Below are 12725 nucleotides of genomic sequence, written 5' to 3' on the forward strand. Positions count from 1 at the left end.
AGAGGTGGACAGACATCATTTGAGCACCTGGATCCAGCCATGCCTGAAGCCAAAATCATCCTGTACTTCTAGTTACATGAGCCAATAAGTTTTCATTTTTGTTAGAGCTAGCTTGAATGTTCTGTCACAATCCAAACAGCCCTGAAAAGATACAGGTTTTATTCTAGAAGCTGATCAGTAGGTAAATGCAAATCCAAACTAAATAGCTTAGTGCATGGGCTAGATGGGCAATGGGTACTAAGGAGGGCACTTGTTGTGATGAGCACTGGGTGTTGAATGCAAGTGATGAATCACTGAATTCTACTGAAACCAAAATTGCACGTGTGTGAAATAACTAAAATTTAAATTAAAAATTTTTAAAAACCTAACTAGTATAGTGATTCCTCAAAAACTTGAATGTAAAAATACCTATGACCCAGCAATCCTACTTCTGAGTGTAGACTGAGAAAAATTGGAAGCTAGAACTCAGATATTTGTACACTCATGTTCATAGCAAATTATTTACAATAGCCCAAAGTAGCATTATTCACAAAAACCAGTATCCGTGGAGGGATCAATGGGTGAAGAAAACGTGGTCTATTCATACAATAGTATATTATTCAGCCTTAGAAAGGAAAGAAATTCTGACACACGTTACAACATGGATGAACCTTGGGGACATTGTGCTTAGCGAAATAAGCCAGTCACAAAAGGAAATACTGTGTGATCCCGCTTACACGAGGTCCCCACAGTGGTCAGATTCCTAGAGACAGAAAGTAGGATTGTGGGTGCGGGGGGACTGGAAGAGGAAGAGGATGGGGGAGTCTGTGTTTACGGGGACGAGATGCAAGATGAAGAACATTCTGGAGATCGGTTGCACAACAGTGAACATACTTGACCACACCCTTAAAAATGGTTAAGACGGTAATTTTATGTGGTGTATATTTTTACCACAATTAAAATTTTTGGAAAAAACAATAAGTAGACGGTATATCTTCATTGAGATAAAGCCAAGGACACAAAGAACTACGCAAGGTAAAATAGAAATCATGTAAACAAATTTACGGAGAAAAACATGGCCCTCCACCGGGCTGCAGGATGGGGAAGCTGGGAGTATCCATCTACCAGCTCCTGGCCTTTGTGGACTGAGGGTTACTCCAGGGGCACAGAATCCATGAACTTCCAGGCTGCTAAGCTCGTCTGGGGAGAGGGACCTCAGGAGGGAGACACGGGTGCTAGAAGTTGTGAGCAGTCAGCATGCGCGTGTGCAGGACCAGGCATCCCAGGTCCAGGCAGAAGGACATGAGCCAAGTCCACACATGACACTTTGCTCCCTCAGACACTCTTCTTGAGAGGCTTCGGTGCCTCTCGCCACTGCCCAGGTGAGGAGCCAGGCTCAGGGAGGTTGAATGACTTTCCCCAGGTCACACAGTCAGGAAGCCACAGGCTCAGGGTCTGACCTCAGCCCCCACGCTGTGCTGCCCCAGCAGATAAAGGCTATGGTTTTAGGAAGAAGGACCTGGGGTGGGCCACCAGCACTGGCCTCTGTCATTGTTTTGGCCACAGCCTCGTGGCACAGCCACAGAGCTACCCCAGCACAGACCAGCGTGGCTCAGAGGCATGCCAACTGGGAAAAGGAGTTGGAGAATCCACAAGGAGGTGGGTTTCAAAAGAGGGCAAGTCCAGAACACTGATTTTGTTCTCGCTGCAGCCAACGGATCAGAAAATTACAACCCAGCAACCGTGATCCAAACCGCCACCCTCCGTGAAGGCACAGACCCAGCACCCCCCTGAGGAGGGTCAGCTGGCCATCCCGTGGTGGCCGTGGGAGGCAGCCCAGGTGAACCAGGCTCACCAGGCTTGGCAGGGCTCCTCCGAGCAGCACTTTGTTTTTAATTAAAGCGTGCCAACCTTGGGGTGTGGCCAGAGAGGTCAATGCTTTAAAGGTTCCCAGGCAGGCTGCAATTAAATCTCTCTCCTGCCGTCTCTCAAGGCTCTTTGAGACAAAGAGAGCCACACAGCAGCTCTAGGAGGTAACCTTCCCTCCCACTGAATTGGGCAGTAGCATAAGGGACAGGGAGTGGGGAAGCTCGGTGTCACCCACTCCCACCCAGGGCAGGGCAGAGCCGCTGTGCCCCAGCCCCCAGGGGAACAAAAAGGGCCAACTCCAGCCTCAGCACTTGGCCGGCCATTTCTGGGGTAGAACGTAGTGGTGCAAAGGTCCTGGGGTCTGGCAGGAGTTCAGACTTAACGTGAAGGCCAAGCCAAAAGCTTACCCTCAGACTTAGGGTGGCAGGTGATTGTTCTGGAGTGAGGGCTAGGATCTGTTCCGTTGGGAGGGAGGGGACCCACTCTTCAGACTCAGGCTTGGGCATTCAGGGTGTGTGGTGACTGTAGTGCTGGGTAGGCCTCTTGGGTCAGAGGCTGTGCTTAGAGGGCTTGGCCCTCCATCCATGCCCCCCTGGCCCCGCAGGAGCAGGTGCACTCAGATTCCCCTCACTGCTCCCTGCACCAACTCCCTGGCCTGCCTCAGGCCTCTGCTGCAGCCAAAACCATGGTCTGGTCCTCCTCACCTGAAATGAGACAAGACTTCATATCCTCATTTTGTCCTGGAAAAAAATAAAAACAAAAACAAAACAGTCCTCGAGCACAGATTTCTTTTCAGTTCATTCTATACACACACACACACACACACACACACACACACACACACTGGCCTCAGGGCCTTTGTACACGCTATCCTCTGCCTGGAACTCTTTCTCCTGACACTTTGCCTCAGATCCCTGCTAAAATGTCACCTCCTTTAGAAAATCTCCCATGACCATCCCTCCCCAAGATGACGTAAAGTCTCCCTTAATAAGCTCGAACACTGCCAGGCATCAATTCTTCCAGCACTTACTAACAATAGGGACCATTTGTAGGTACTTACAGCTTCGCAGGCACTGGTTGAAGTTCCTTGCAAGGATTGCCTAATTAATTAGCTCCTCACAACAGCCCAATGGGGAAGGTGACATTATTGTAGCAGATGGTCACATCAACGTAGCCCATCTTACAACACGCCATCGACGTGCAACGACCAGAACAGGCAAACCACGGAGTACGACAGGAGGGACTGTGTGTGTGCCTTCCAAAACTAGGTCCTAGAAGGCAACGTGGCTTGTATGGCTTCCACCCGGCACCCTCTGCCTCCCTCCCTCCCTCTCTCTCTCTCGGACACTCACCCTTGGAACCTGGCCACCTTGTCACAAGGAAGCCCAGGCCATATGGAGGAGGAGAAGTGGCAGGTGGTATTCTGGCTGAAAGCCCTGGCTAGGCCAGCACCAAGTGCCCAGTGGGTTCTTACAAATTACTTTGGCTCAGATACCAGGCACTCTGCCCCCAGAGAGCACACACTTTGAGGGCCCGTGATGGATAGGGACCAAGATGAGGAATGAGAAAAATGACCGAAAGAGGAAGAGCTGGGCCTGCCCGTCTCAGGAGGGGTTTCCCAGGCAGAGAAAGAGACGGGATCAAAGTCCTGGCAGTGGAGAGGGCACAGGGCGAGGAGTGAAGATGAAAGAAGAAGGTGCAGGAGAGATGAGCGGGTTGAGAGCCGGGCTTTCATCCTGAAAATGTTGGGATCTGTTGGGGGTTTATGCAAGACCTGTCACGGGGAGGATCTGAAGCCATCGTGACTAAGATGGCTGAAGGTGAGACTTTTACTGGGATACAACGTTTTTAATGGGGATCGAACCCTCAAGTAAAAGAAATGAAGCTCTAATGGTGGAATGTCAGGCATCCACTTGAGAAGTTTCTGGGCAGGGAGTTCTGCCAGTAATCCTAGAAAGCACATAATGTTTGGTTGACACAAAGTGCCCCTCAGACATGTCCGCAGACTCCTTAGCCCTGCTCCCAATGAGAGGCGGGCTCTATGCCCCTATGCTAGACGGGCTTGGGACTGACTCAGCCAATAGAGTGCGGCACAGCTTTAGACTCACGGTCAGGAAACGCCTGGAGCCCTTGCTTACAGAGCACTGAGGCTCCACGTAAGGGTCCAACCACCTAGGCCACCGTGCGGTGAGGGACTCCAGGCCACGTGAAGCGGCCACACAGGCAGCCCAAGTCTTCCCCCGCACGACGTGTGCCTGAAGAAGCCTCCAGATGAGTCGCCCCAGGTTCAAACTCTCCAGCTGGGGCCAGTCGTTACGGAGCACAGGCCCCATGTGCCCTTCTGGCATTCAGATCCAGACTCTGGGAATGGTGGGGGGTGGGGGGCACCAAGGAGAGCAGACCAGACAGGGATCTGTGCACGTGTCGCCTCGCTACGTCCCCCAGCGCACGGGACCAGACTCAACCTGCTTGTGGCTTTAATTAAAGCCTTCTGGGAACTCCTGTGGTGGTCCCTGCATAGACAGCCCCGACTCAAGCTCTCACTGGCCCATCTCACAGATGAGGAAGCTGAGGCTCAGAGAAGAATGTGACATGCCCAAGGCCACGTGGCTGGAGTGCTGGGGCTGAGACGGTAGCCCTGCCCCCGCCCCTGGCCTTCACCTTGAAAGAGGAGCTACCTGGGCACAAAGCACTGCCCAGCCATGCCTCTTTACTCCCTCACCACCCCCAGCCCCTCCCTCCCTTCCTGCTCCCCCCCCCCCCACTACCCCAAACTCATCACCTGCGTGGCCCCTAGCCCCGGCTGCCTGGAGCTCTGCCCCTCAGGCAAATCTTTCAAGACTCTCCTCACTCCAGGGAGCCCTCTTGGCCCACAGGCTGGGTCAAGTCACAGCAGGGACCACCTTCCACCCTGGGTTCTAACAGGTTGTGTGCACTTGTGTGTGCTCCAACCCACCGCACCGGCTCAGGCATTCCTGGAGGGCGGGGACGGAGACTTGTGTCCACCTCAACGTCCCCAGCCCAGCCTGGAGCTTGGCACAGAGTAGGCCACCGGGAGAATGAGTCAGAGGCCCCAGCGGACCACGGGGCCAGCCACTGGGGTCAAACACTGCCCTCAGGCCTTGGCAGAAGCTAAGGTCCATCACGGATGGAGCTAGCCGGACCTCCAGAGGCACAGAGAAGACTTGAGAGACAGACAGACACTCACGGGCTTCTGGGGTGTCACTAATCGATATAAATGACGCCACTAACACGCAGAGTGGTGGCAACGCGTGGACGTGTGGACGGACCACATAGAAACAAGGAGGCAGGGTGTCGGCTGCGAGAGGCCGCTGGCGCTGTGGGCAGAGGGTGCTGGCAGCCCGCGGGAAGGGGACATAGGTTCAAGGGGGAAGGGGCTTAGCCTGTCGCCTCTGGGCCAGGACGAAGGCCAGGAGGAAGGGGCAGCCGCCTGGGGCTTCGGCAGGGCGCTCGGAGCTCCCCCGGACCTCCATCACCTGCCCCATCACCTGGAGGTCAGTGTTCTGCCTGGCACCGGGGCCACTAGCAGAGGCAGCCCCTTGATGTCACCGCCCCTGCTCAGCACACAGATCTACACCCACCCAGGACTCACGAGGACTAACAAGACACTGAGGGGGTGAAAGGGAGTGAGTTTAAAGGCCACGCCTTCCCCAGGGCCTCGATGCGCTCAGGGAAGGCGGGAGGAAAGGAACCAGCCACCTGGGCACCTGGAGTGGGGGCAGGGTGGCTTCCCCAGGGACCCCGGGGCTCAAGACAGACGAGGACCACGTGAGGTGTCTGCACCTCCCTCCTCAGTTCTGGGCACCCCACTGCTCACAGAAGCATCGAGAGCCCTCTGTGCTCAGAGGTTAAGGACTGCAGGTCCCACGCCCACAGGGCCAGCCCCCCTACACCTTAGCTGGCATCCCAGGTGCCGGGCCCTGTGCCACTGCTCCCGTGGCTCAAAGGAAGCCAGAAATTAGGACTCGTGTGAAATACACAGATGTCTAAATGTTAGCCCCAGACCAACAAACATGAGAGTTGGGGGGTAAGGAAGAGACAATGGTGTCCAGTCACCAGTTCACAGTCTAGGACTCAAGGATGACCATCCTGGCATGTGAGGCTCAGAGGCTGAACCAAGGATAATGACCCCAGTGGAGGGAGGAGACCCCTGCATTCGAGGGGCCCATCCCCCATCAGGTGACAGTCCCAGGAGGCTGTGCTGCAGCCCCAGCACACAGCCATAGTGACCAACCACACTGGCACAGCCCTGAGCTTGGCGCCTCACTTAAATGGGTAAGTACTGTCAATAGCCCCCTTTTGCGGATGAAGAAGCAAAGGCACAAAACACTCAAGTCAATTGCTCGGAATCCCAGCTCCCAGGGACAGGCACCTTTCACTGAGTATTTAGCTAGCAGCTCTCAGGACTCAGAAAGAGCAGTTCAGGCACAGAAACAGCCTTTTGCCCGCATCTGTGTGTGTGTGTGTGTGTGTGTGTGTGTGTATAACACATGCTTTGGGGAATGATTACCTGCTGAATCCCCATTAGAGATGCCTGATCTGAAAGGAGACCATGGGCTTGAGCACAGAGAAGCAGCAAAGCCCCCACCACATTCTCCTGGGCTACCCCTGAGACCCTCCCAATTCCTCCTGGGACCCCTACTCCACCAGAGAAGGGGGAGCCCCCCAGAATGACTGAAGTGGACTTCCCATCCACCTTTTCCCAGGCCAGATTCAATCTGACTTTACAAAAATTAACATTGGGCGCCTGGGTGGCTCCATTGCTAAGCATCTGACTTCGGCTCAGGTCACAATCTTGCTGTTCGTGAGTTCAAGTCCCACATCAGGTGAGCACAAGCCCTGCTCTGGGTAAAAACACGAGCCCCACTTTGGATGAGCCCCGCTTCTCTATCTCTCCCTCCCTCTCTCCCTCTGCCCCTCGCTCACTTACACCCTCTCTCTCTCTCTCCCTCTCTCTCAAAAAAAAAAAAAAAAATAATAATTAACATTTGTTTCTCAACCCGCATCATAGTGTTTAGCTGTCGCAACAACGTGACAGGGGAGGGAAGTCTGTCATCGTCCCCACCCCGCAGCTCCAGGCCTCAGGGCACAGCGGTGGACTGAGCTGTGGCTAGAGGAGCCCATGCCTCAGCGGCAAGCTGGGAGCAGAGAGGTGGGTCCAAGGCCACCACCAGGGCCAGCATGGGGCAGAGGGGTCAGAGGCTTACAGAAGCCGCATACCCAATGCCACCCGGGCTGGTATGACCAACCCAGATCCTGGGGCATCAAATTTGCCTGGCTTAAGCTCTTTTAATAAAATAAAGACTTGGGGGGTGGATTATAAAAGTAATTCACATTCAACACAGCAAATGTGAAAAACAGAGAGAAAAAAAAAACAAAGAAAATGTTAATTGCCCAAAATAACACCAACGAAAACACACTGTCCACGGTTTGGCATATTTCCCACCTGTTTTCTGTTTTGCTAATTTTTACAGTCAAGATACGACTGGATATATAATCATATAATCAGGTTTTTTTTTTTTTTTTAGGTAAACTCTCATTAGTAGTCTCCCTGTCATAATAATTCGTAGGCATCCGTTGGGAAGGATGGTATAGTGTCCCCCACATGAATTACTGTGCTTTACCTCAGCTGTCCCCTTTAATTGGACCCGTATGTTGCTTCTTATTTTTTTTGCACTCATGAACAGCCCTGAGATGAACACGATTGCTAAAGATTTTTCTTTCCTTAATTGTCTTTTAAATTAAAAAACCTCTTTGAATGTGGTAAATACTTTAGAGACTCTAATAGAGTACACGGAAGACAGTGAGTGCGTCTCTTGTCCTTGATCCCCTCTTCCTCAGTCTCCGAGGCAACCACTGGTCCCCAAGGTTTCTGTTTCTGCCGGGATATCCCACGCACAGGTAAACACAGACATGACCGCGCTCCCTCCGTCTTCCCCACAAATGGCAGCCCACAGTTTGCTTTGTTCAGTGAACAACATATGCCTCAGACTGTTCTCACTGGGACAGGAAGATGAGCCCCGTGTATCACGGGGCTAGGGAACGCTGCACCCAGTGGGCCAGTGGCATGATGGGCGACTAGCACTCCAGAAAAGGAAAAAGGCTCTGGCTTGTAGCGCTTGCCGATTTTCGTGGTGTAAATACTCCCACTGTGGTGATGGCAGGCCATCGGCAATTTAACAGTTGGCTAGCGATTCTTCCCGGCTATCTAACAATCATCTCTCAAGAGCCAAAAGTGGGCTGGCTCTGATACAGTGAATACACTGCTTTTTTTTTTCTTTTGTTGGTATTGGGAAATTACTGCCTTGTGATTGATTCCCCTGACGAGGACTTTCTGGGTCCCAAAGTGTAAACACTCTTGCAGTGTTGATCCACTTAGCAGATTAACACCCAGAAAGGCGAGCCATCGTGGCACGTGTCGCTGTGTGTGTGCACCAGCACTCACCCGGGCTCAGTCTCTGGGCTTTAATCTTTGCTAAGCGGATGTGAGGTATGAGTGTCCTCCTGTGGCTTTATTTTTTTTTATTTTTTTTTTTAAACATTTTTTTTTTCAACGTTTATTTACTTTTTTTCGGACAGAGAGAGACAGAGCATGAACGGCGGAGGGGCAGAGAGAGAGGGAGACACAGAATCGGAAACAGGCTCCAGGCTCTGAGCCATCAGCCCAGAGCCCGACGCGGGGCTCGAACTCCCGGACCGCGAGATCGTGACCTGGCTGAAGTCGGACGCTTAACCGACTGCGCCACCCAGGCGCCCCCCTCCTGTGGCTTTAATTTCGCGGTGAAGGCCAAGAAGACCGGCTGCAGGGGTGGCCTTCAGCCCTGCACCCCGCACTGGAAGGGGCAGCCAGGGGAGGGGGGCGGTCTCTGCAGAGACTGGTGGTCCAGGTCCAAATGGCCTTGACAGGCCTGCCTTTGAACCATAAAGAGGACAATCAAGGCCCCTGGTGGGGTCTCCGATGAGCGTACCAAATACCTGAACTCCTGACTCGACGCGGCGAGGCCGCGCAGACACACCAGGCATGGGGAGCAGCGGGGGCCCCAGCACCCAGGCAGAGCCTGAACTCACCCCTGAGTGACAAGAGAAGTCTGGGGGTCCCTCAGTTGGACATCCTGCTTCCCGGTGACAGAATGCCAGCCTCAGACCAATGAGAGAACAGACCGACTCATAGACCCGGGAGCCAAAGTAACCCCTTTCCCTCTGAGTTTGTCTCCACTTCAGGCAAGGGAAGGAGCTTCTTCCCTCAGGGTCAAGACGCCATCAGAGCTTTGGGAACGAGCCTGTAAAAGAGAGGGTCTCTGTCCCAGCAGTTCTGCAGAAATCCCAGAGACAGTATCAATAAGCAGGAGCTCGCGGCGGGGGGGAGGGGTGCGGGGGGGGGGGGGGACACAGTCCCTGCAGCACAAGGACAGCCGGGGTGACCTTTTGGGACCTGGAGTCGGAACGGCCCCCAGAGCTGTCCCATGCAGGGAGATGGCCAGGCCCTCACGCAGGCAGGATGGCAATCCTAGGGGTGGAGTCAGCCTCTGAGGGTGACACTGAGGGCACCAGCTGACATGGCCCAGAAGCTAAGACCATTTGTCTTGCAAGGAGGGAGCCTGGGGCACGTTCCTGTCTCCACCTTGGGTGACTGACCTGTAGTCTCCCCTCACTCCCAAAGTCAGGTGCCTGGATGGCACCCCAGACATGGGAGTGCTGCTATGGGGCTTCCAGGAGCTTTCCAGCACCCCAAACCCCGGCAATGTCCACCCCCCCTCCATCACTGCCCCCCTCAGCCACTCCAGCCCCATGTTCCTTCTATGGTGTCCCCTGCATCCCACAGGTCCTCAGAAACCAGAGGGCCTGTACGTGCCCGCCCCGCAGATACCCCCCTGGAGCCCACCCATCTCAGGCCCTGACTTTTAGGGAGGACACGGACTTTGTACTCACAAAAAGTGAGGCTCCCATCCCAGCAGAGCCCCTCCTCCCCTCCCTGAGTCCATTCCCTCCTCTACAGCCGGAGAGGACAGTGCTCACGCCCCAGGGCTGGCTGCCAAATCTGGCGCCTGTCCTGATGGCCCAGTGCCCGGGGCACCGGTGGTCACATACTGGAGCCATCTCCCTGCTCCGGCCGGCAGCAGATGGTCCACCTGGGTCAGCATCCTCTACACCCCTGCAGCCTTTGAACGCAGACTCCTCCTGCAAGTTTACCTGACCCCAAGGTCCTGGGGTCCCCAGGAAGCCACATCGGCCTCACCCATTTGACCGTGGGGGGACAGCACACCCCACAGCCCTCAGCCTGGCACGGGAGACGCCCCACAGGGCCTTTGAGGAGCTGGGTGTCAGATCAGAAAGCAGGCTGACCGAGGGCAGCTGCCTGTGGGCTGGTTGCTAGGGAAACCATCAGAGGAGAATTTCTAGGCGTATTGATCAGTGGAGAAGAAAGGCCCCTGGAGAGCGCTGCCTGGAGCGAACCGGGTGGGGAGGGGTGCCAGGAAAGAGACAGTGGGGGTGGTGGCCAGCTCTGGGGCAGAGCTGTTCTTCCTGGGTGAGGGCGGCTCCAAGGCTGACCCTGGCGGGGCCTGGTGTCTTCCCTGGGACGGCTCCCTGGGCTGCGGTGGAGACAGCGTGAGCCAGTGGAAGGCACATGCTTAAAGCAGTGCCCTGACTTGGGCATTGGTCATGTCGTCACTAAGCCAGCCTCGGTGCCGAGCACGTTCTAAGACTGTGCCATAGACCGCCCTCCCCCCGCCAGGAGGACATCAAGCCAAAGTGAACAGGGCCCACGCACGGGTGTGCACGCGCACATGGGCGCGCACACAGAACGACTCTGTGCAGGGGGGATTTTCATACCCCTTTACAAGAGGCAGCTAGTGGCACGTCTTGGGGACGGAATGGGGGGGGGGGGCAGGCCCTACGGAAGGAGGGGAAGGTAATTTGCATCACTGAGCACTTAACACTGGGCCTCCCCCGCGGTGTTCACTCTGGCCCAGGAGGCTACGGCACCGGTCCAGGCCTGGTGGGGGGTCAGCACGGCCCTCAGCACCCCATGCCCTCTGCCTGTCTCAACCTCCGCCATCACGGGGCAGTCATGTCTTCCATGCCATGTTCTAATGGCCGACGAGATGCCACCGACACCCTTGGTCTCCACCACCACTCTTGCTAAGTCTTCCCCACTCGGCACGCCCACCTCTGCAGCCAGGAGGATGGTCCTGACCAACTCAAATTTGGAGCAGGCAAGCTCCAGATTTGCTGGTGTCTGGCAGACAAGGACGAGCCCAGGGCCCTCACCCTCGTCCCCCAAGAGGGGTGTCCTAACTGCAGGCTGCAGAGGACTTTACGGTTGGCAGACTACTGTCACCCCCATGATCAGACTCGGTATCTGCCCCAGCCCCCAGGGCACCCGCCTTGCCTCCCACCGCTCTCTTAGCCTGAAAAGACCTCCCTTTCCCCCACCCTCCCCTGCCAGGGCTCTAGGGCACTACTGTGGTCACTGCCTGCCTGGCGTGAAGAGTGACCGTCCCGTGTTCATGACAGCCCCCGATTCCCAGGACATGCAGCTGTCTGCAAGCTGCCTTCAAGCCCATTTCCAAGCTGGGATTCAGCTTGGCTGTTCAGGGCGCTGTGTTTTCTTGACTCGAGTTAGTCATTCAGTGATGGGCACGTGACCCCACGGAGCCAAATGCCAACGAGACGCAATTCCAGGGTTTGTGGCAGCTGTGCACGTGCGTGCACTCTCTCTCTTTGACTTGTCATGCGTCACCGCGTGGGGAGAGCTGCTCAGGACTAGACAACACGGAGGGAAGCAGGACCGAACGATGGAGAGACACGGGCGCCCGGGTGGCTCAGTCCGACTAAGTGTCCGGCTTCGGCTCAGGTCACGATCTCACGATTCGTGGGTTCGAGCCCCGCATCAGGCTGTGTGCTGACCGCTCAGAGCCTGGAGCCTGCTTCTGATTCTGTGTCTCCCTCTCTCTCTGCCCCTCCCCTGCTCACACTCTGTCTCTCTCAAAAATGAATAAAGGTTTAAAAAAAATTAAAAACACAAAGCATGGAGAGAAAGGCCTGGAGACCCCACTCCCCAGCCACACCTAAAGCCTACCTACTCCCCTTCTGCCACGGAGCCCACAAATGCCACTTGTTCTTGGGCCAGTTTGAGTGAGTTCAGTGTCGCTACTGTCCCTAAAACAAGAGTTGTGTGTAATGCAACAGCTCAGCACAATTGTCCTCTCTCTGATGAAGCTTCCCTTGATATTTGGATGGAGTTCATCTCTCAAGGCTTCACTCACACCCGCTACAACATTCCCCCCCGCCCCATCTTGTTCGTGTCCGTCTGCCCCGATGGGTCATCAGCTCCCCAGGGCAGGGGCCACGGCCCCCTTCATCTGTGAAGCCACGTGGCCTGGGGGAGGCAGACCTAGGTTCTTCGGCAGACCTACCAGCCTCCAGCTGAGCTGGCGCTCTCCAGCTGTGCGGCCTTGGGAAGTGGCTGAACCTCTCTGAGCCTCCTTCTCTGTAAGAGTCACAGCAAAGCTGTGCTGAGGGTTTGTGGAGAACACGTAGCCCCAGCCTGGGTTTCGTTTTCACGTGTTCATTTCACAACCTCCTGTCTGGCACCTCGCGTGTTCCAGGCACGGTTCTCTGGGCAGGAACAAAACCTCGTAGGTCCTGCCTGCCTACGTGGAGCTGACAGTCTGGAGGAAGCAAGAGGTCAATGCGCGAGTGCACACACAGAGGAAGATCAATGCAGACAGCAGTGAGTGCTGCACACACGAGAGCACAGGGAATGTTCTAGAACAGCAGAGTCCCATAGAACCTGCTGTAATGATGGAAATGTTCGCTGTCTGCTAAACGTGACTATTGACCACTTGCGATGT

General features: G+C 55.2%; 1 long non-coding RNA gene across 2 annotated transcripts; it reads right to left on the reverse strand.

Annotated features, from left to right (window-relative positions):
• Window positions 1-890: 890 nt before the first annotated feature.
• LOC111557277 lies at window positions 891-3139 on the reverse strand. 2 transcript variants are annotated; one of them, XR_006587966.1, is made up of 2 exons: window positions 2909-3139; window positions 891-2552 (listed from the first exon to the last, which is right to left on the reverse strand). It is a non-coding gene; the product is annotated as an uncharacterized LOC111557277 (long non-coding RNA). The 2 variants fall into 2 exon arrangements; XR_002737204.2 differs by having other exon boundaries at window positions 891-2588.
• Between the last annotated feature and the right edge of the window lie 9586 nt (window positions 3140-12725).

Source organism: Felis catus, chromosome A2, assembly GCF_018350175.1.
Source record: "Felis catus isolate Fca126 chromosome A2, F.catus_Fca126_mat1.0, whole genome shotgun sequence".
NCBI lineage: Eukaryota > Metazoa > Chordata > Mammalia > Carnivora > Felidae > Felis > Felis catus.